Source organism: Neofelis nebulosa, chromosome X, assembly GCF_028018385.1.
Source record: "Neofelis nebulosa isolate mNeoNeb1 chromosome X, mNeoNeb1.pri, whole genome shotgun sequence".
Lineage (NCBI taxonomy): Eukaryota > Metazoa > Chordata > Mammalia > Carnivora > Felidae > Neofelis > Neofelis nebulosa.
Window position 1 is genome coordinate 14,050,347 of NC_080800.1, and position 19,655 is coordinate 14,070,001.

General features: G+C 46.6%; 1 protein-coding gene and 1 long non-coding RNA gene across 4 annotated transcripts in view; one reads left to right on the plus strand and one right to left on the minus strand.

Annotated features, from left to right (window-relative positions):
* Positions 1-19,655, plus strand: part of NHS (NHS actin remodeling regulator) — a 342,975-nt gene that overhangs the window by 193,942 nt on the left and 129,378 nt on the right. The gene's annotated exons all lie outside the window — the stretch shown is intronic.
* Positions 997-8,986, minus strand: LOC131502394 (uncharacterized). 2 transcript variants are annotated; one of them, XR_009257035.1, is made up of 3 exons: positions 8,672-8,970; positions 6,666-8,303; positions 997-1,812 (listed from the first exon to the last, which is right to left on the minus strand). It is a non-coding gene; the product is annotated as an uncharacterized LOC131502394 (long non-coding RNA). The 2 variants fall into 2 exon arrangements; XR_009257036.1 differs by lacking the exon at positions 997-1,812 and having other exon boundaries at positions 6,424-8,303; positions 8,672-8,986.

Below are 19,655 nucleotides of genomic sequence, written 5' to 3' on the forward strand. Positions count from 1 at the left end.
TTTAGAAATGTTCAAGCCCTTTGACCCAGCAATTCAAAGTCTAAGAATCTATGCTGGGTAGATAATTGATGATGTGAACATGGGGTATAATTAGTATAAAGTTATTCATCATGATGGTATTGGAGTAAAAGGTATTGGAATCAGCACAAATAACCAACAGTAGACAAGTCACTAAGCGAATTAAGCTTGACTCAGATATTTTAATATTACCCAGGTATTAAGAATCCGGTTTGGGGAGGATATTTGATGATGCAGGGAAAATGATCACGATAGAATATTTATGTGAAAAAAGCAGCCTACGAAACAGTATGTACAACGTGGTCCCAGTTTTGTAAAAGTAAATAGCTATCATGCTTAGAAAAGTCACTGGAAGGTAAAACACCAAAATGTGAAAATGATTATCTCTGGGTACTGGAAACACAGGGGGGTTTTGTCTTCTTCGGTGCTGCTCTGAATTCTACAGGTTATCTTGCATTGTACCCGTAATGACATGGAAAAACACTTCCAAAATTAAGAGAAAATATCAGGTTAGAAAGATTACCCAAAAAATCCGGATGCATCAACTCCAATCAACTTGTAAGAATACTCACACATCCCACAAGAAAAAGAAGGTTGGAAGGAAATATGTCCAAATCTATTCACTTATTTTCTCTGGTTCATGGAATGACGGATTGTTGCCATTTTCATCTTTATACTAGTTTGTGTTTTCCGCCTTTTCCATGTTTGGCATATGTTATTTTTATGAGCAGAAAAAGAAAGCTGGGGCGCCTGGGTGGCGCAGTCGGTTAAGCGTCCGACTTCAGCCAGGTCACGATCTCGCGGTCCGTGAGTTCGAGCCCCGCATCAGGCTCTGGGCCGATGGCTCGGAGCCTGGAGCCTGTTTCCGATTCTGTGTCTCCCTCTCTCTCTGCCCCTCCCCCGTTCATGCTCTGTCTCTCTCTGTCCCAAAAATAAATAAAAAATGTTGAAAAAAAAAAATTTAAAAAAAAAAGAAAAAGAAAGCTACCACCACAGAAAGCCCACAACAAGACGTTGTCCTGAGTGCTGCGTTACACATGGCCCTCAGTGCTGGCAGCCACCAATAAAACCAGTAAGTCTGAAGGCCCCGGCTTCTCTTGCCCCACAGCTAGGAATTCATTCGACCGGTGTGGAGAACTGGTACCCACGTTGACCACCTCTGCCTCCTAAATGCACCAAGTGCCATGTTGCAAAAGGCAGAGGGGCAAAGCCAGAGGTGCTGGTGATGGGGCAGATGAGTACATTTTGCACGTATCAGAAATCACAATAGAACCTGTCCTCCATGCCGCAGGGACTGCAGGGCAAGCCTGCTTTTTATGAACGCGTGCTTGCTGATCCAGTAGGTGCCTCTGGCTGGATGCATAGAGCTCTCTGGTGGCCAAGAGGTGTCAACGCAGCAATGTTTGTACTTCAGAACCAAGTCCAAGTTCTACTAGCCAAACCAGATTGTTCAGAAACTGCTGCATACTTGCAGATTAAAGTCGAAGACCCCGTAACAGGTAGGAAAACATCGGTCAGCACTATTCCCATAGTATCTCTAACAAAGAAGGAATCTTCCGTGTCTACCAGCTGGGGTGGGTACCCGCTCTGCCTTCACGCCCGTGTCAAAGGCACTCGATTCTGCTTGGTTTTGTAATAACTGTTTATTAAATTGTGAGCCATAGCAACTACTGTGTGAGCCTTGATCACGTTGCTTGTCTCACAAGCCCATACTGTGGGAAAGTGTCCTTGTGGGTTGTTTTCCAAGCGGGTCTGGTCTTCATGGCATCATAGAATGTTACAGCTGGAAGGAGCCTTAGAAACAAAGAGACTGAGCTCCAGTAAAGCCAAGTGGCTTAGAGAAATGATTCATTACTGGCTGATCTAAGAATGGAACCCATTCCAACCTTGAGAATTTCGTCCAGCAGCCTCCCCTATTTCCCTCAGGCTGCCTTCATCCCTCAGGTGGCTGACTTGAAACCAACACTAAGGCTTCAGATTCTCATTGTTCCTGGGTAGTCTTGTATTTCTCTGTGTTGGCATCACACTGTGTGTGTGTGTGTGTGTGTGTGTGTGTGTGTGTGTGTGTGTGTGTGTGTAGCTATGTATGATCATTAGTCTATGTATGTAACTGTCACTGTATTCCTATTACATCTCTATCATTTGATTTGGGCATATTCCATACCCTCTGCTGTATTATAAATTCCTTGAAGATAATCTTCTGTGTCTTTTGTATTCCAACATAATACTCTCTAGAGGTGTTGGGACCATTGACACAATTCATGTTACTTTCTTTGTAAGCCATGAATGAAAATAATGTCTGAATCATTTGGGTCCTTAGACTCAGGACTTTGTTTATAGGATATTGTTCTATATTTAACTTCTGTATTGGCACTGGCTTTTAGAGAGGCCTGAAGATTAGTGGAAATTTACCCCCTGGGCATTCTAGAATGTTCCACTGAGAGGTAATTAAGGGGAAGAAAAGGAACAACTTGTACTCCCCAATTGGCAAGCCATTTATTTGGTTATATATTTATTTCTGCTAGAGCAAAAGTGCTTTCAATTTTATTGCACTCTAACATCGTCTCAATAATCACCAGGTTAGCATAGTGATGGTACCTTAGAACTTTGCTGCACAATTGGTAATATGAGGATAAGCTCTGAAATGCTCTCTGCAGTCAATTTGAATATTCTATCATTTTATTCGTTTTGACAGTGAATTTTTAAGAAAAGAGAGAAATACACATAAGAAATCATTTAAAGTGGACCTTGTTGGGGGGTTGGCGCTTCGGTGGCTCAGTTGGTTAAACGCCCAATTTCATGCTCAGGTCATATTTTTATATAGTTCATGGTTCAACCCTGCATCGGGCTCTGTGCTGACAGCTCGGCACCTGGAGCCTGCTTTGGATTCTGTCTCCCTCTCTCTCCCTGCCCCTCCCCCACTCATTCTCTGTCTCTCTCTCTCTCTCTCTCTCTCTCTCTCAAAAATAAACAAACATTAAAAAAATTTTTTTAAGTGGGCCTTGGGATGTGCTGTGCTAGGAAAAGAAATAAAGACCAGCATGGTGAGGGGTTTGGAGCCAGAGCTATAGGGTTTGATTTTTGGCATGGCCAACCTAGGAGGAAGAAAATGGATAGGGGTGTAAATGGGGCAGATGGGCCTTAGATGGTTGTTGAGTATGTGTGATGAGTGTGTAGAGTTTCATTGTAAAGTCCTATCTACTTTAGGGGTATTTAGAAATGCTCCATTAGAACCTTAATTCCTCTCTTCAAAAAAAATAATAAGGAAATTCTTAAACTTGGCCAAGGTCATTAAACAAATAAATGGAAAAAAACCAACATAGTTAATACAAGACTATGCTTATTAAAACACAAAGGTTATAATGAGCACAGACCTTGAAGTAGGACACGGGTTTAAATCACATCTCTTGCTCCATTTGTAACCTTGGATGTCTTTGACCTTCTGTTTCCTCAGCTCTGAAAGAAGGATATAAGACCCACCTTCCAGAGTTGTCAGGGCCATGAGAAACGAATATGTGTCAAGCACCTAGAACTCTACCTGCCCTTGGCAGACATTTCCTCAAAGCAGTTCCCGCTTTTTTTTATATTATTAGTTTACTATTTATTATTAATATCCTAAGTGGATTAAGAATCCCAATGGCTCACTGGGATTAAGAATACCAGTAGGCTCACTGGGAAGGAACATGTTCGGGAGCAGTCATTCCTTTGGTCCTCAGGCAAACAGGAGCTCCCAGGCCACATGAAGAGGGCCAGCCCAGAAGTCCCAATGTTTTGGAACTTGATTTGGGGGCCTCTTCCAGGCAGCAGCAGCAGCAACCTAACGGGAGAGAACATCCCATCAAATCCCAAGGGATACTTAGTTTCATTGGGTGTGGGAGTGCTAGGATCCTTTACACAGGAAGGACTTCTAAAACAAATCACTCCTGGGGCGCCTGGGTGGCGCAGTCGGTTAAGCGTCCGACTTCAGCCAGGTCACGATCTCGCGGTCCGTGAGTTCGAGCCCCGCGTCAGGCTCTGGGCTGATGGCTCAGAGCCTGGAGCCTGTTTCCGATTCTGTGTCTCCCTCTCTCTCTGCCCCTCCCCCGTTCATGCTCTGTCTCTCTCTGTCCCAAAAATAAATAAAAACCGTTGAAAAAAAAAAAAAAATTAAAAAAAAAAAATAAATAAAACAAATCACTCCTCAGTGTACAACTCACCCTCAAGTCTCCTGCTTCCTCCTCTATCCCAGTGTTCCTCAATTCCCAGTGAGAGTAGCCTGTATCTTTCACCGGCAATTCACAGTGAGCTTCTCCCGTGGAGTCTGATTTGCTTCTGTATCCCCAATACATGGCTCACAAGGAGGACTGAGGGGTTTTTTTGATGGATGGATGGGAGGAAGGGTGGATGAGTGGATGGGTGGGTGGGTGGATGGATGACAGAAACTGACCTGAGGTGGGATGCCTATGTGTCTCTGTGTTCCAGCAGTAGGGTTTTGCTTTTTAGTCTTTAAGCATCTTGTTGATCTTTTAAGAAAATTCCCACTAATAACCTACTGTATCCCAGATAGTCTACCAGTGAGCACCTGTTGTATACCAATGAGCATCTAAGTTTTTATATCATTTAATCCTCACAACACTCTGTGAGGTAGGCCTTGTTAATACCATTTTACAGATGGAGAAATCCACGATCAGAAAGGTTGAAGAACTTGCCCAAGTTCACGTACCATTTATAGTCAAGTTCTTTCCTGTATGTCATGCAATGCAGGCATACCTATCGCACAAACCGTTCATACCAGTGTAGAAGTGAGGAAGAGAGTCACTAACCCAATACATTTCTGAGAGGCAAGGGGTCACTATTCAGAAGGAAATCTGATGGCAAAAGGGAGTTTTCACTTGGATATACATTGGAGGGTGGGTGGCAGATGAGGGGAGGGTGTGGATCCATGGAGGGAGGAAAGAAGTAGCAGGCACTCCTGCAATCCCAGGCTTCTCCTCCAAAGGGAGCTCAGTCACAGGTAAGAAGGAGTGAGGCAGGTTGTTCTGTCTCCGTTCTGCTTGGGGCATCCCTGGGATCAATCCACCCCACCTGTCCACAGGGCAACTTCCGCTAAAAAATTCACTGGAGACAGTGAAAGGAGACCAAATGTTTTGCCTGTCCTACTGTCTTTGCTCAGGTTCAGAAAAAGAACAAGAGAAGAAACCGAGACGTCGATTCCTGTGCACATGCTTCATTGAGGGAGTGCTCTCAGGAAAAGGGGAGTCAAGGAAGCAGGCCAGGGCAAGGGGGAAAGACCTAAGTCTGTCTGTGGTCTCAGCTAGACACTCGCTTTCAACTCATCTCACACAGGAGCAGGAATTGCACCAGAGTTTATCCCACCTTGAAGCTAGGGGACCGGCCTTCTGTATCACTGAATCAGTCAGTTATTAGCTATGGGGCTGCCCTTGGGGAAGGGAGCCTAACCTTCTGGGCTAGGTAATTCCCACTGACCCAGGGCATCTCTCCGGAGAAGGAGCGACTGTTGGGTGCTGTTAACAGCCAATACTATAGCATCTGGGGGAGGGGATCCCCGCCCAGTTAAGAGGCCGTGGGTAGGGCATCAACAGTATCCACTGTCCCCACCAAACTACCATCTAGGCCCCTGCTGGCGTGGCATGTATGCAAAATTTCTGCCTGGATTTTGGCCACTGCCCTTCCCATCCGGATGCAGACTGACTTGATGAGTGGAGATAGTCCAACTGAAGTTTCCTTCTTTGAAGGAGAGGGGACACCAAGCAGGGATCCTTCCCATGAGCTTGCCAGTCTAGAGACTTTCCCCACTCATTCTTTGTTGGCCGTCTACTGCTGGGGTCCCCCTCTGACTCAGTCAAAACTTAACATTCTTGGTAAAGTGTGGCCTAAGGTTTTTACTTTAATGGCAATTATCATGCAACAGCTCCCTTTGATGTAGGACAGCCAACATCATGACGTCTAGGTTATATTTTCTGTCCTCTGTCCCCAAGTTTTAGTTGTCGTCTTAGTTCACATGTCCCCCCTTCCCGCTAAACTCCCATCCGACACTTCCTTCTCCAGTCCTGTTAATACTTAACCTGAGGTCAAGGTTTCTTTGGGTGAAGAACAATGAAAAAGCCATCAAGCTGGCTTTGAGTGCTAAGGGAGTGAAACCTGGTTATGTGTCTAATTTGAGACATTCCTAAGAGTAGGCTTTTCTTTATGGTCAAGATTGAAAGAAATGAACGGATGTGAGCTTTTTTTTTCTTGCCTTACACATTAAGGATTAGTCATAGGATCATGTTGAAATTATTCGATCCAGAAATAAGTGATTAACATTTAACTTTCTTAATGGGCAATTACTCAACAGCTATGCCAGTGGGTAAATATTTACTCATCATCTATTCCAAGGAGTGAATGTTAACTTGAGTCAAACAGTTACTTGTGTTGGTTCTTTAATAATGGCAAAGTGAATTTTATGTAGCAGTAAGAGCTCCAATTTCCTGCCAAGTAAGAATTGACTGAAGGATGTTCAGAGCTCTGAGCCGGGCTTAAATTACAGATAATTTACTCACCTACTCACCCACTCAAAAAAAAGCAAAAAACAAAACAAAAAACAAAAAACAAAAAAAAAACCGCACCACCACCAACAAAAAACACTGGCGATCTGTTATACTCACCACTATGTATTGAAATCTGGCAGCCCCGAATCTCAGAAAGTCAAATATAATAAATCAACTCCGTTTCTCAGTCCGTAGGTCTGTCAGCCTCTGTTTACCACAAAGCTGCCTGTTTCTTGTCATTAATTCAGATACCCTCAACGTGCCCCATGGACACACAGAGCATATGGCCTGAAGACTCAGTTAAGAGAAAATCGGGTACCATCTCTGAGAGTTTCAGTTCACTTCCAACCAGTACGTTTTTACCAACAGGCAGGAAGTCGATTTAAAAGTTGAAACATGAACCAAGGTTGGAGGTTGAGGGTCAGAATACGGGACGTGGATGCAAATGCTCCAGGTGTGGTCTACACGCAGACAGGTCAAAGATGTTTTCCATGGGGAACCAGTGAGAGAGAGGGCTGGCGTGTCCAGGCTTGTAGAAAGAAGTTTGAGAGGCTGGAACTTGGCATGTGCATCAGGGCAGGCTAACTGCTGTATCAACCGCCCCAAGTCTCAGGCCTTCACACAAATTAAGTTTATTTCTTGCTCATGTCACATTCCAAGAGGAGGGGACCTGTGTTCTGCAGGCATTCAGAAACGCAAACTCCTTCCGGCAGATGAGGCCAAAACACACACACACACACACACACACACACACACACACACACACCCAAAAACCAAAAAACCCAAAACCATAGAGCATGGAGAATAGCGTGGCAAGTTTGATGGGCACCTCCATAGTCTGGCCGGCGCTGCCACATGACCCCACACGCGTGCAAAGGAGGCTGGGAAATTTGTGTGCCCAAGACATGCAAGGAAATGGTTTTGCGTTGAGCTAGCCGGTCTGCCACCCGTGGCTCGGGGCACGCGACACTCTTCATCTGTTCTTCGGCGAGCGTGTGGAAAAGAGCTAGTGAAGGAGTGACAAAGAAGACAGGCAGGAAGCTAGTTAAAAGTCAGTGGGGCTACTCCGGGGGGGAGGCGTGGGGGAGTTGCTGAGTTAGATTCACTTCTAACGGGGGGTAAAAATGGATGTCCTTTGGGTTGGTTTTGTTGTGGCCCAGGCTTTAGAGGGTGAGCTCAGCTCACTGGAGCAGAGGACTCGATGAGAGGGAAGGTGTGCTTTGCCTGGGGCCCCCGGCTGCTCAGAAAGTGGTGGGGGGAGGGGGGGAGCGGGTCGCAGCCTGCCGTGGACACCTGATTGTGGGGACTTTGGAGGAGGCCTGTAAAGGGGGGGGGTTCCTCGTCCGCCAGGGGTGTTCAGGGGAGAACAGACTCGGCGGGGAGAGGGTGCCGCGGTGTGCACGGGCTCCATTCTGGAAGGTAGGACGCTCCTGCTCTCAGTTCTGTTGCTTCCCCTCTCCGGCCTGTGAAGGCAGCCCCGGCCCGGTGGACCGTGTTTGGAGGAGCCCCGCGATGGGAGGGAAGGTTCCAGCAGGGAGCTGGAGGAAAAGCGAGGGCCCAGGGCCTGCCCCAGCCAGCAGGTAGCGTCAGGGGCCTCCGGCCTGGCCTGGCGTGGCGCCTGGTGCGGCTCCTGACTGAATCGCGCCTCTCCTCCCCAGCGATTCCCACAGGCCCTCTGGGCGGACTCTTTTGTGGCAGTTTCTGGCAGTCCCAAATGTGGCTCGTTGTCAAGCCTCTGGACCGGTGCCCGGGAGCCTGTTGGAAGTCCAGACTCCCAGTCAAGAATGAATTGGCCAAGCGCCAAGATAATATTTTCCCTTATAATCAAGAACTCTGCCTAGGAAATAAGTTCAACTCCCTTCTTATTTTCTTAACTGTTCTTCGGTCTCCTTTTAGAGTAGCCATTATTAAAAGATCAGTTTTACGTGCATCCCCACACACACAGAAATGGCCTCATTTATTTAGCAAACACTTATATGGCACCGACTCTGGGCCTTACGCTCTTCTAAGTATTGCAGAAATGTTAACTATTCGATCTTCACAACGACCCCAGGACATAGGCACTGTTATCATCCCCACTTTACAGATGAGGACGTAGAGGTAAAAAAGGTGTAAGGGCTTACCTGGGGTCAGGCAGGGTATAGGCGGTAACCGTGGGATTCGGACCGAGGCTGTCTAGTTGGGTAACCCCACTAGGCTGGTTCGTTCTATATTCTTTCCCCAGTGAAATCATCCGTTGCTTTTGTAAAAACTGCCGTGACATACCTCCGCACAGAAAAAGGCACAAGTGCTAAGTATACAGCTCAGTGAATTTTCACAGACGGAACACGCCCACGTGCCCGGAACCCTGCCCCAAGCAGATTATCACCGGCCCCAGAAAAGCTCTTTCACCTCTACCCCCACCTTTTGCCCTTATCCTGGCTTTTATTGGCACGGATTACTTGGAACTGTTTACAAGTAGAATCACACTTTCTTTGCGCTGCTGTGCAATATCTCAGTCTGGGAACATACCACAATCGACTTAGCGGTTGTTGTTTTTTAATTGACGGGCATTTTGCTAAGACCCAATCTGGAATGGTATGAATAGTGCGGCTCTGTATGCATCTTTCGGTGAGCTCCTGGACCTGTTTCTGTTGGGTATACACTCAGAAGTGCAAAACCGTAGCGAACACAAATATGTAGCCTCAGTGGGTCCTGCCAGGCAGTTTTAGAAAGTGGGCATACCAGCTTACAGTCCCATCAGCAGTGTGGGGGACTTCTTGGTGCTGCTCAGTCTTGCCAACACTTGGAACTTTCTTTTTACTTTAAGGCATTCTGGCGGGTAGCATGTACCATTGTTTGTTTGTTTGTTTGTTTGTTTTAAATAGCCTACTCGGCTGACAGCTCTGAGCCTGCTTCCGATTCTGTGTCTCCCTCTCTCTCTCAAAAATAAATAAACAATAAAAAAAAAAGAGCCTATTTTTAGAAGGGTTTTTAGACTTAAAGAGAAATTGAGACGATGGTACAGAGAGCCCCCACATACCGTGCACCCCTTTTCCCCTAGTATGAACACCTTACGTTCGAATGGTAGCTTGTTAGAATTAGCGAAGCAATACTGATAGATTTCCACTCGTGTACTGCTCGTTAAACAGCAAGCACGCTGGAGGAATGAATGACACTGTCAGCGTCTCCTCCCCTTGTCGCATCGAAGACCGTTGGGGAACAGCTTCACAGTCGGTTTATTCAGACGGACCAGGGCTGGGGTGATGACTCCAGGGCAGTCCTTTGCTTAATAAAGTCAAACCCACTGGATGATGTGGGGACGTTGTGACCTGGTGTAAACCTTTGTGATCGTCATTCTCGATCAGGCGTTCTCCAGATGTGGCCCAAAGCAGCATACGGGGCTCCTGTTAAAATGCCAGTTTTGGGGCCACATCCCACACGAAGAATCAAAACCTCTGGGGCTGGAGGGCAAGAATGTGCCTTTTGAGCAAGAGACTTCAGATGGTTCTAATGCACCCTAAATAGCCTGTTCTAGACATAGAAAGGCGACCCAGTAAATAGTGCCTAGAATATTTTAAATCCAGGAGGCATTCATTTTCCAGGCTGGGCATCTAGCACTGATACTCATTTAGTTCACACTCTCCTTATTTTCGTACAATAAAAGCTCATGGGCTGGGGTGCCTGGGGGGGCTCAGTCAGTTAAGTGTTTACTTTGTCTCAGGTCATGATCTCGCCGTTTGTGAGTTTGAGCCCCGCGTCAGGCTCTGTGCTGACAGCTCAGAGCCCGGAGCCTGCTTTGAATTCTGTGTCTCCCTCTCTCTCTCTGCCCCTCCCCCCCCCAGAAATAAATAAACATTAAAAAAGAAAAAGCTCATGGGCCAAAAGGCAGCCTGTTAATACCAGAGCCCTAAGGAGGATGACTCTTGAGTTAGGTTTCCCAAGACCTTGACTAAAAAAGATTGCACTGGAAAACATAAATGATGCGGCTGGTCCCCCGTGGGTAAGGAAGCTGAGACAGAGAGTTTTAGGGCTCTTGGTCCCCTTGGAATCTCAAAAGGAACTTTAATGTCAAAGAGGGTGTGGAGGACAGCAGGAAGAGATCAGTGTGTAAAATATTCCAATGGCAAATTCCAGAAAAGCAGCAGTCAGAGCTAAATGGGACAAAGAGACAATACACATTAATTTAAGACGACGTTGTCAATTTAGTGGCATGTTTATTGAAATAGCCCTTCATGTTCTAAAAAAAGCACTGGGGTACAGACCTCTGAATCCCTGCAGGAAACTACAAATTCCTGGGAGGGAACAGCAGCCCTAGTCCTGACTTTAATAACAAAAGGCAATTATTTTTAGTATTTTCCAGTAATCTCAGCTGTCTGGTATTGTCAGACTCTATTCATGGACAGCTGGAATTTAGAGTGCATTGAGTGAACGGGGAGGGGAGGAGGGAGGGAGGAAAGGAGGGAGGCATAAAAGAGGAAAAGAGACAGGAGAGAGAAAGAAGGAGAACATGAGTGGGAGCTTACAAGCTTTTTCACTCTGGTATATTATCCGGCATGATGGGCCCCAAGGCAAAAGTGCCAGTCATGTAATAATAAATGCCAAGATCAAACCTCCAGGAACAAATATAAAGGGACTCTAAAACAAGCCATTTGTCAGACCGGTTTTGGGGTACAGGGAAGTATAAAGCAACTAGAGAGAAAGTAGGTCAGTGATAGATTCTGGTGGAAACACCTGGGAAACCATCGCGGCTGCTCATGTTGTAACTAATTAAGAGGTGGTGAAACCATGACACTTGGTGGCATTGGAGGGGATGGGGGGGGTCGCAGAGGAATGGAATTAATTTTTTCATTTATTTCATTTTAATTAATGGAATTAATTTCTTAAAGCTGCTTGGAAAATCCCAACTTGTAGCCTCAGCAGATCTGATGGCTGAATAGCACGGTGAGGCGATTATGTTGGAAAAATCATAAAGAAGCGGGAAGTTGTCCAGTGAACATGGTCTGTCATGGGGGAGGGGGTGGCTCGGCACAGGCTTGCCCATTACAGGCCAGAAAATGAACACCGGTCCCCTCCCAACGTAAAGAGTAAGCCCTGAACACAAGTACTGAAGGGCCCCGGGCACAGCAGAATTGTTTGCCACAGGCAGCGTGCATGTCTGAAATCAAGATAAATGGGTTTGATGATGGAAAGGAGCAGTTGTCCTAAACATTACACAATTGTTGGATGAGGAAGGACAACGTGGTCTAGAGCTCCAGAAGACGTTTCTGTGGCGTCTCAGAAAATCTTGCTCGGAAAGCTCGTTCAGATTTTCCTGGACACCCGCAGTCTTACGGAGATTCCTAAGTGGCCCAAATGGATAACTGATAGAAATATTTCAGCCAGGGAGGAACACAACTGCTTGTTTTTTAAGGGTTTGCTGTTAACTGGTACTTCAGCTGACCTTACCCTCATATTCTGGGAAAAGAGCGACAAGCCGTAAGCTCTTTTTAGCACCGTGAGAGAGATCAGCTTCTTTTACGTAAAAGGAAACTTAAACTCAGAGGCGTTAAGTCACTGTCTAAAGTCACAAAGCTTATTAAAAACAACCCAAATCAAGTTTCCAACTGCTGTTTTTTAACCTTGAGAGTTCCTTTCCATCAGTTCTCTTATAAAGTAGACTTGACCTGCAAATGTGAGCTGTCCCCGAATGCCAGGAAGGAAACAGGACCAACACCATAGTCCTCCTGGGAAGCTTAAGGCTATTGGCTAGGACAGCAAACACGATTCCTTTTTCTAAACAATGCAAGCTGGGATATTCTCTCTCTCTCTCTCTCTCTCTCTCTCTCTCCCTCTCCCTCTCCCTCTCCTTCTCCCTCTCCCTCTCCCCCTCCTCCCCCCTCCCCTCCCCCTGCCTCCCTCCCTCCCCTACTCCCTGTCTATCCCCACACCTCCCCTCCTCTTTCCTCCTCTCTCCCCCTCTGACACACACACACACACACACACACACACACACACACACACACACACAATCCAACCTGTGTGATTCTCAAGGGGTTCCTTGGTGCACTAATGGATAATATGAGAAATCATGTGAAATCTTCTCAAGGAAAGCATTCTGAATGCTTGGAAATGGTAACACAGAGAAGGGCTGGAGAGTCACAGCTTCCTTCCACCTGGGCCCCTGGTCTTTGGTAGTAACTAAAGATGCCTGCTGTCATTCATCAGTAAGTGAGTTAAATAGGCTTCTGAGGAAGATGCCCTCAGATGCTCACCTGAAGATGGCCCGACGCAAGTCTAAGAAAGTAGGCTCTGGAAGGTGCCAGCAAGACGCCGGTAGAGCAAGGCAGCATATTTGCGGCAGACCGGGGAGGAGATCTCCTGGTGAGGTGGCTGTGGCCTTGCGTGGAAAGCACGTGGAGTGGCCCCGCGTGGCTGCTGCGCCTCCCTGCCACTTGCCTGAGCAAGTCAACTTTTACCTTTCTCTCTCTGAGAACATTGTTTAAGGAAAGAAAAAAGTTCAAAGGTAGAAGAAAATCCTTTACACTTCTTTAAGTGGGGTTTCTTCCGTGTGGGGGGTCCCTTAGAACACAAGGCTATTTGGCAACAATCTAGTTACTGTTAACATGATAAACTGATTAGACTCATTTCCATTCTTCCATACATGCACTGAACACACACTTGCACGTCTTTTCTGAGGAATTTAGCAACAGTGATTTCAGGCTTGGGGGTTTAAATCAAGATAAACTACTTTCCTTCTTTCCGAGGAGCAGGATTCAAGAAATATGTCGGCCAAGTGCCAGAACAATCTCAGACAAAACATGCTGGCTTCACTCGGGGACACTGAATTGATACTTGTAACCATTTCAAACTTCTCTCGAAGATATTTCAGAGCTCAGAAAATAGAACAAAAGGAATTTGCATTCTTTTTTTCTCTTTCCAGAGTCCACAGCTTCTCACGAATGCCTGCCAAACCAAGTATATAGTTAGACATTTATTCAGTCATTCGCATTGCCATTATTAATGGTTCAAACAAAGAGCATAATAAAATACAGTTATAAGTACTAAAAGATGTTTCTGTGACTTCACACCATGGCTCAACCACCACCCTAATGGTACTGCTCCAATGGCCAAGTCATTAAGCCTCTTCAGTCTTCACTCTGATTGACACCCAAAGCTAGAGTGGCAGTCAGAGAGGGGCACAGAGTTTAATGAGCTACTAGAACTTTCTTTGCCCAAGCCCATGGGTGGGACTCATGGCCCAAGAGGAAAAGAAATCAGCCTGGTTTCAGTGACCTCTCATTGAAGACTGTAGACTCCTTAAAGGCCATGAATTTGCCTCTTCAAGGACCTATTGTCACCATCCCACATCATTCTACTCTGGGACCTTAAGAACGTCACTTAGGCAATATTTGTGTCCTGATAATGAAGAATTGTTAATATGATTTTTAACAATAGAGTTAAAAGCTATTGATCAAGGTAGAAATAGGGTACAAATATGAGATCCTTATATCAAATGGGAGACAAGTTAAGGGTGCTGTGCCACCACTTTAGTAAAACATTTCCCAAGCTATGTAGGTTCCTCGGGAGATAGTAGGTCACACACATAGATTTCTGTGGTCAAAAAGGTTTGAGAAAACTGGATGAGGTACACACACACACACACACACACACACACACACACACATTTCTTTACTGCAGAACCTATCAGAGCCTTTAATATCCTGAAATACATTGTGATTCTCTGCATGAGGTAGTTCCCAAATTCATTTGACCATAGAGCTCTATTAACACATGTGGGTCTTGGATTCCATGAAACATATTTCAGGACATGCTATTTTAGAAAGCCAATTTTCTGTAAGGGTGATCCTTTATAGCACAGGCAGGCTGTGCCTCCAGCAATAAAGAATTTCTGGGGCTTCTCAGTGGGAGGAAAGGGGGAAGGAGTTGGGGAGAGAGGGTGATCAGGTATACGAATCAGCGAGCAAGGTCTTGAACTCCTTGAGGCCAGGACTCCGGGAGGACTCCTTGAGGTCGCTCTCATCAGCATCTAGCAGAAGTGTTTGATACTTGATTCATGAATGCTTTCTCCAAAGTTGAGTTAAGCCAAGCACCGGCTGATCCTGATTATCCTTTGACTTAGGGCCGTATGAGGATTTAAAATGCATCCTGAAGGTTTGGGACCCCTTATACTAGATAAACGACCAAATCAGGTGAAGAACTATCAGAACTGGCTCACCCTGGGCATCCCAGAGCTGTAGCCTCCCCCCCCCCCCCCCCCCGTGAAATCCTCAAGAGTGATTTTGGTTGGGGCGGGAGATGCCTGGTGCCTCCCCGTTTACGTTGAGAATGACGAAAGCATGTCTGGTTACATTTTGAGGCGGGCTTTGAGGCCAGTACAGGGGCTGTTCTCTCTGCACCTATGCTGATACAACTGCCACTGGTTCTTAGATGCACATCGTTACACATCAGCGTGTCAGTTGTGAGCTCAAGTTGTAAGCCTCACGTACTTTGTTATTAGTGACGGTCATTTGGGAACGATTGACTTTTAAATATAAATTAGGGTGGATTTAAGGCTACAGCTAACCTCGCTCTCATCCCATTTTGATAGGCTTTCTTGAGTGAGAGAGAAAACAGCTTGCTTACTGGGAACTGTGCATGCGTGCACAGTCCGTTATGAGTATCCTATTGGAACAGAACAAAATGAGGGCGCCGTGTCAGAGGTTAGGGAAGTGTATCTTCCAAGCAAATGCCCAGTCCACAAAGTAGGTAAAGAGCCTGTCTGAAGACCCTGAACTGCAGATCAGCGAATAGCCCGGTTAACTTAGATTTCCTTCTCTTTCTTTGGGGTCCGTGACGTTTTCCCAGGAGCGTGACTCATGATGCTTCGTCACCATGGGTCAGCCATCCCGACACCTGTAGCATGAAGAGTCCCAAAGATCTCTCGGCCTTTCCCTCGCACACTTAGCCCTACCCCGGTCCTGATCATTCATTGCCAAGGAGGCCCCATTCCCGTTAGGGTTTGCAATGGCTGCTTTGTGCCTTCAGGCCCGGGTTGGCGTCTAGCCTCTCGGCATTCCGTCCCGTCCCTGCGTTCAACTCGCAGGGCCGGGCAGGCGTGCTTCCACGGAAGAGTTGGTCACTGCTAGCGTGTGGGTAAAGGGTTAACATCACCCCTTCCCCTTCTCTGTGGAAATCTGTCCTTGTGTTAACTTTCCAGCTCTGTTGCCCTGGAAACCTGGTGGAGGTGGAATGTCAGCTGTGTTACCAGGCAATATTGCTTATAGTAAAAATGACCCAATTGTTAAATTGCTTCTGGTGCAGCAGCATTGTAAATGAGTCTAAACACCTGGCAGGAAGCCACAGCCTTGGGGTTCCCTGAGTGTGGGACTCTGGGTACTGGCATGTCCCTTATGGGGCCCCTGGAGACGGCAGTTGGTCACAAGAGATATTAGCTCCTGTGGGGCAGGGGGCTTCTCAGCCAGGACGGGCCCTGTACTCTCTGAGGTGCATCTTGTCTGTTTGCACCTAAGCTGCCACTTAGGGGCCCCCTAGACAGCGAGTGGGCTCCTGTAAGGACCCCCCAGCGGAGGAGGGATGCCCCAAGCTGCCCTTCTGGCCGGTGGTGGTTCCACGCTTTGCGGAACTGACGTGACATGTTGTCTAACCGGCCAGTTGCAGGACCCATGCTGGTCTGGCCTTTCAAATCCCAGTTCATGGAGAGTCCTCTCTCCGTCATTGGAAGCTAGTCAAAGTCCGCTTCCATTAAAAACAATCCTGTTGATTTCTCTTTCTCGAACAGAAGTGACCAGCTGGAGGGGCCGAAAAGGATTTCCACTCTCAAGTTTTCCAAAAGTTGTATGTTTCCCATTGGTGGGGTTGGTCATTCTGCTTTTAAATCCCTCAAATTCCTCGCATTCCCGGAAGCGTCCTGACATCCATGCTTCAGACGGCTGGAGCAGATTTTCCGCGTTTCATTTCATTCGGTGTAGTCCGTTCTGCTGCTGTTAGTGGGCTCGCTGGCCACGGTTCATGGTGAGACTCCTCCTTGAGCAGGATGGACTTGGCAGGAAGAGTTCGACAGCTATTTATCGAGTGCTTCTCATGAGCCCGGAGCTGCTCCAAGTGCTTTGCGTGTACTGACAGGTAAACAGCCCTATGAGGTAGGGACTATTATTTATTATCTTCATCTTCAAGGTGAGGCAACTGAGGCACAGAGCAGGTTGAATGACTTCCCCAGGGCCACACAGTTCGTAAGGGACAGAGCCAGTGTTCACGCCCCGAGAGCTGAGTTTTCAACCCCTATGGCAGGCCGCCTCTCTGAGTCTCCTCATGAAGACGGGATTTTGCCCGGCCTCAGGGAGTGGAGGGCTGACGCTGTTCGAGTGTCCTGGATGTGCGTGGTGGATCCAGAGAACAGCTTCCCACCAACCGAGCAAGAAGTGGAGGACGTTTTAGCGTTCCGCCTTGTAGCAGAAAATGGAGACACACACCCCGTTGGGACCATTCATCCACCAAGCACTCACTAAGCACCGGCTCTTAAGCACTCCAGTGGCTGTGAAGGATACGACATTGAACCACAGGGCCCCAACTGCCTGCCTGTGAGGAGTTTCCATTCTGGTGTGTGTCCTGATCCACAAAGCAAGGAAGGGGAGAATCAGGGATAGGGAAATAAATAGAAAAGCAGAGAAAGAGGAGGAAGGAGACATGTTCCAGAATTTTCGGTTATTCCTCCCTGATAAGGAGTTTTCTGTTTCTCAGCATGACTCTCCCCCACTCCCACCCCCTGGGCCAAACAAAGTCAAATCACTGATAATACTGCCCAATAGAACTGTCTGTGATGTTGGAAGTGTTCTATAACTGTGCTGTTCAATAGGGTAGCCCCTAGCTATACGTGGCTATGGAGCACTTGAAATGTTGCTGGTGTAAGGAACTGACTTTTAAATTGTACTTAATTTTAATGAACTAAAATTTCTTTTTTTTTTAATTTTTATTTTTTTATTTAAAAAAAATTTTTTTTAACGTTTATTTATTTTTGAGACAGAGAGAGACAGAGCATGAATGGGGGAGGGTCAGAGAGAGAGGGAGACACAGAATCGGAAGCAGGCTCCAGGCTCTGAGCCATCAGCCCAGAGCTCGACGTGGGGCTTGAACTCACAGACCGTGAGATCGCAACCTGAGCCGAAGTCGGCCGCTTAACCGACTGAGCCACCCAGGTGCCCCAATGAACTAAAATTTCAATATAAGCAGCCACATGTGACAGTGGCTTCTGTAGCAGATTATACAGCCCTAGAACTTTCCTACCCTATACATGACATCAAGCACCCTCTTCCCCAGTGTGGTCCAGATTATTCTAAGTTCCTAAATTTCACTAGGAAAAGTTTGAATAGGTGGCCAGTGCTGCAGCTTTCAAATGTGCCCAGTTGGATTAAAACCTAAATCCATGAACATGGGCCACAAAACCCCAAATTCAGTCTATCTCTTCAGAGTTGAATTTCTTCCCACTACTACTTACTTTGAACACATTTCCAGGTAGCTAAGTAAAACAGGAGCTGCTTAAATATCTTTTTTTTTTTTTTTACATGCAAGTAGGAGGTAAGAGAAAGGGCAGGAGGGGAGTAAAAGAAAGGTCGATATTGTAGCATCGTACCAATCTTTGTTTCTAAATCTCAGCAGCCTTGAAAGAGAACATTAAGATATCTTTTACTCTCTGGCCTGGCTTTGCAGAGAGAGGGAGACATAAATGAAAGCCCGCTTTGTATGGCTGTACTGTGACTACAGAGACAATGAAGAGACTTTTTTGGGATATAAGTTTGTGTGTGTGTGTGTGTGTGTGTGTGTGCGCGCGCGCACGCATTGAAGCCCTCATGGGTACAAAGCAATCTCACAATTAGCTACTGTTCACCTTCTTGGCTCCCGTCTTTGTAAAAATAATTATGATAGTAACTTTTTTTTTTTTTCAGTCTGCTGTCTATCCTCAGGGTAATATCTTGGATCCTGAAGGATTTAACAAACAATACCCAAAGCCTCAGGCCCTAGCTGACCTAATGAACTTGAAACTTGAGCAGTTTTTAAAGACTGGATCACATATGGAACACTCTTGTCTAGAAGTCCTGGCCTTTGCGCGGGCAAGGTTGATGAGTTGGGATGCGCTGGCCCAGCCAGGAATCCGTTTGACTGGTCAGTGCCCGTGGTATACAGCTGTTAAATATTTTGAATATCACCCCTGAATATTGTGGCTGTGGCAGGCCTGCAGGAAATGAAATTATTTCCATGAGAAAGCGCTTAGCCATCCCTTTATTGATTTATTTAACACCAAATTGAGTCAGACGGTGAGGGAGACAGATACGCAAACAAATACCTTATGTGGGAGGCCAGAGGAGGATGTCTTTCTTTGACATGGGGATACAAGGGAAATTTGAAGAAGAAAATGATATCTGATCTGGGTCTTGAAAGATGAGTAGAAGTTCACTAAGACACGGGGCATTCTAGGCAGAGGGTGCAGTAAAGCCACAAGGTGTGCCATGCCACAGGGAGGAATGACAAGTGTCATGTGTTTGGAGCACAGACTTTGGGTAGTGATGGTCGAAATGAGTCTGACAGGAGATGAAGTGGGGGGGATCTCTGTGGGTGTCATTCTCAAGTGCTTTGAATGCCATGCTGGAAGTAGACTTAATTCTATAAGCAACAGGGAGCCAATCAAGTTGATTTTAGCATGTAACTGATAGCGGGGTTTGATCTGGAGGAAGATGACATTTATAGCCACGTGGCGGAGTGACCGGAGGGGAGAAATGGACCAGTGTCAGGGAAACCAGCAAGGTGGGAACAGTTATCATGAGAGTTAAGAGGACCATTGGCCTATGGCAGTAGCTGAGGCAGTGGAACGAAAGGAATGGTTGGAGATGAGAGGCACCATGAGGTAGGGTCCATTACTAGTTAGTTACCAGGTTTGGAAGACAGGGAGGAGACGAGCTTGATTCTGAGGGTTCTAGCTCAGCGGACCTTCTTAACTAAGAGGCAGTAGCCTTGGGTGGAAATGGGATGTGTCACTCTGGGCAGGAGATTTTGGAGGTGCTTGTCCCAGAAGATAGTTGGAAATCCATGAGCATATTATTCCAGCCCTACAGGTGGGCATATGAGGCTTCTTTC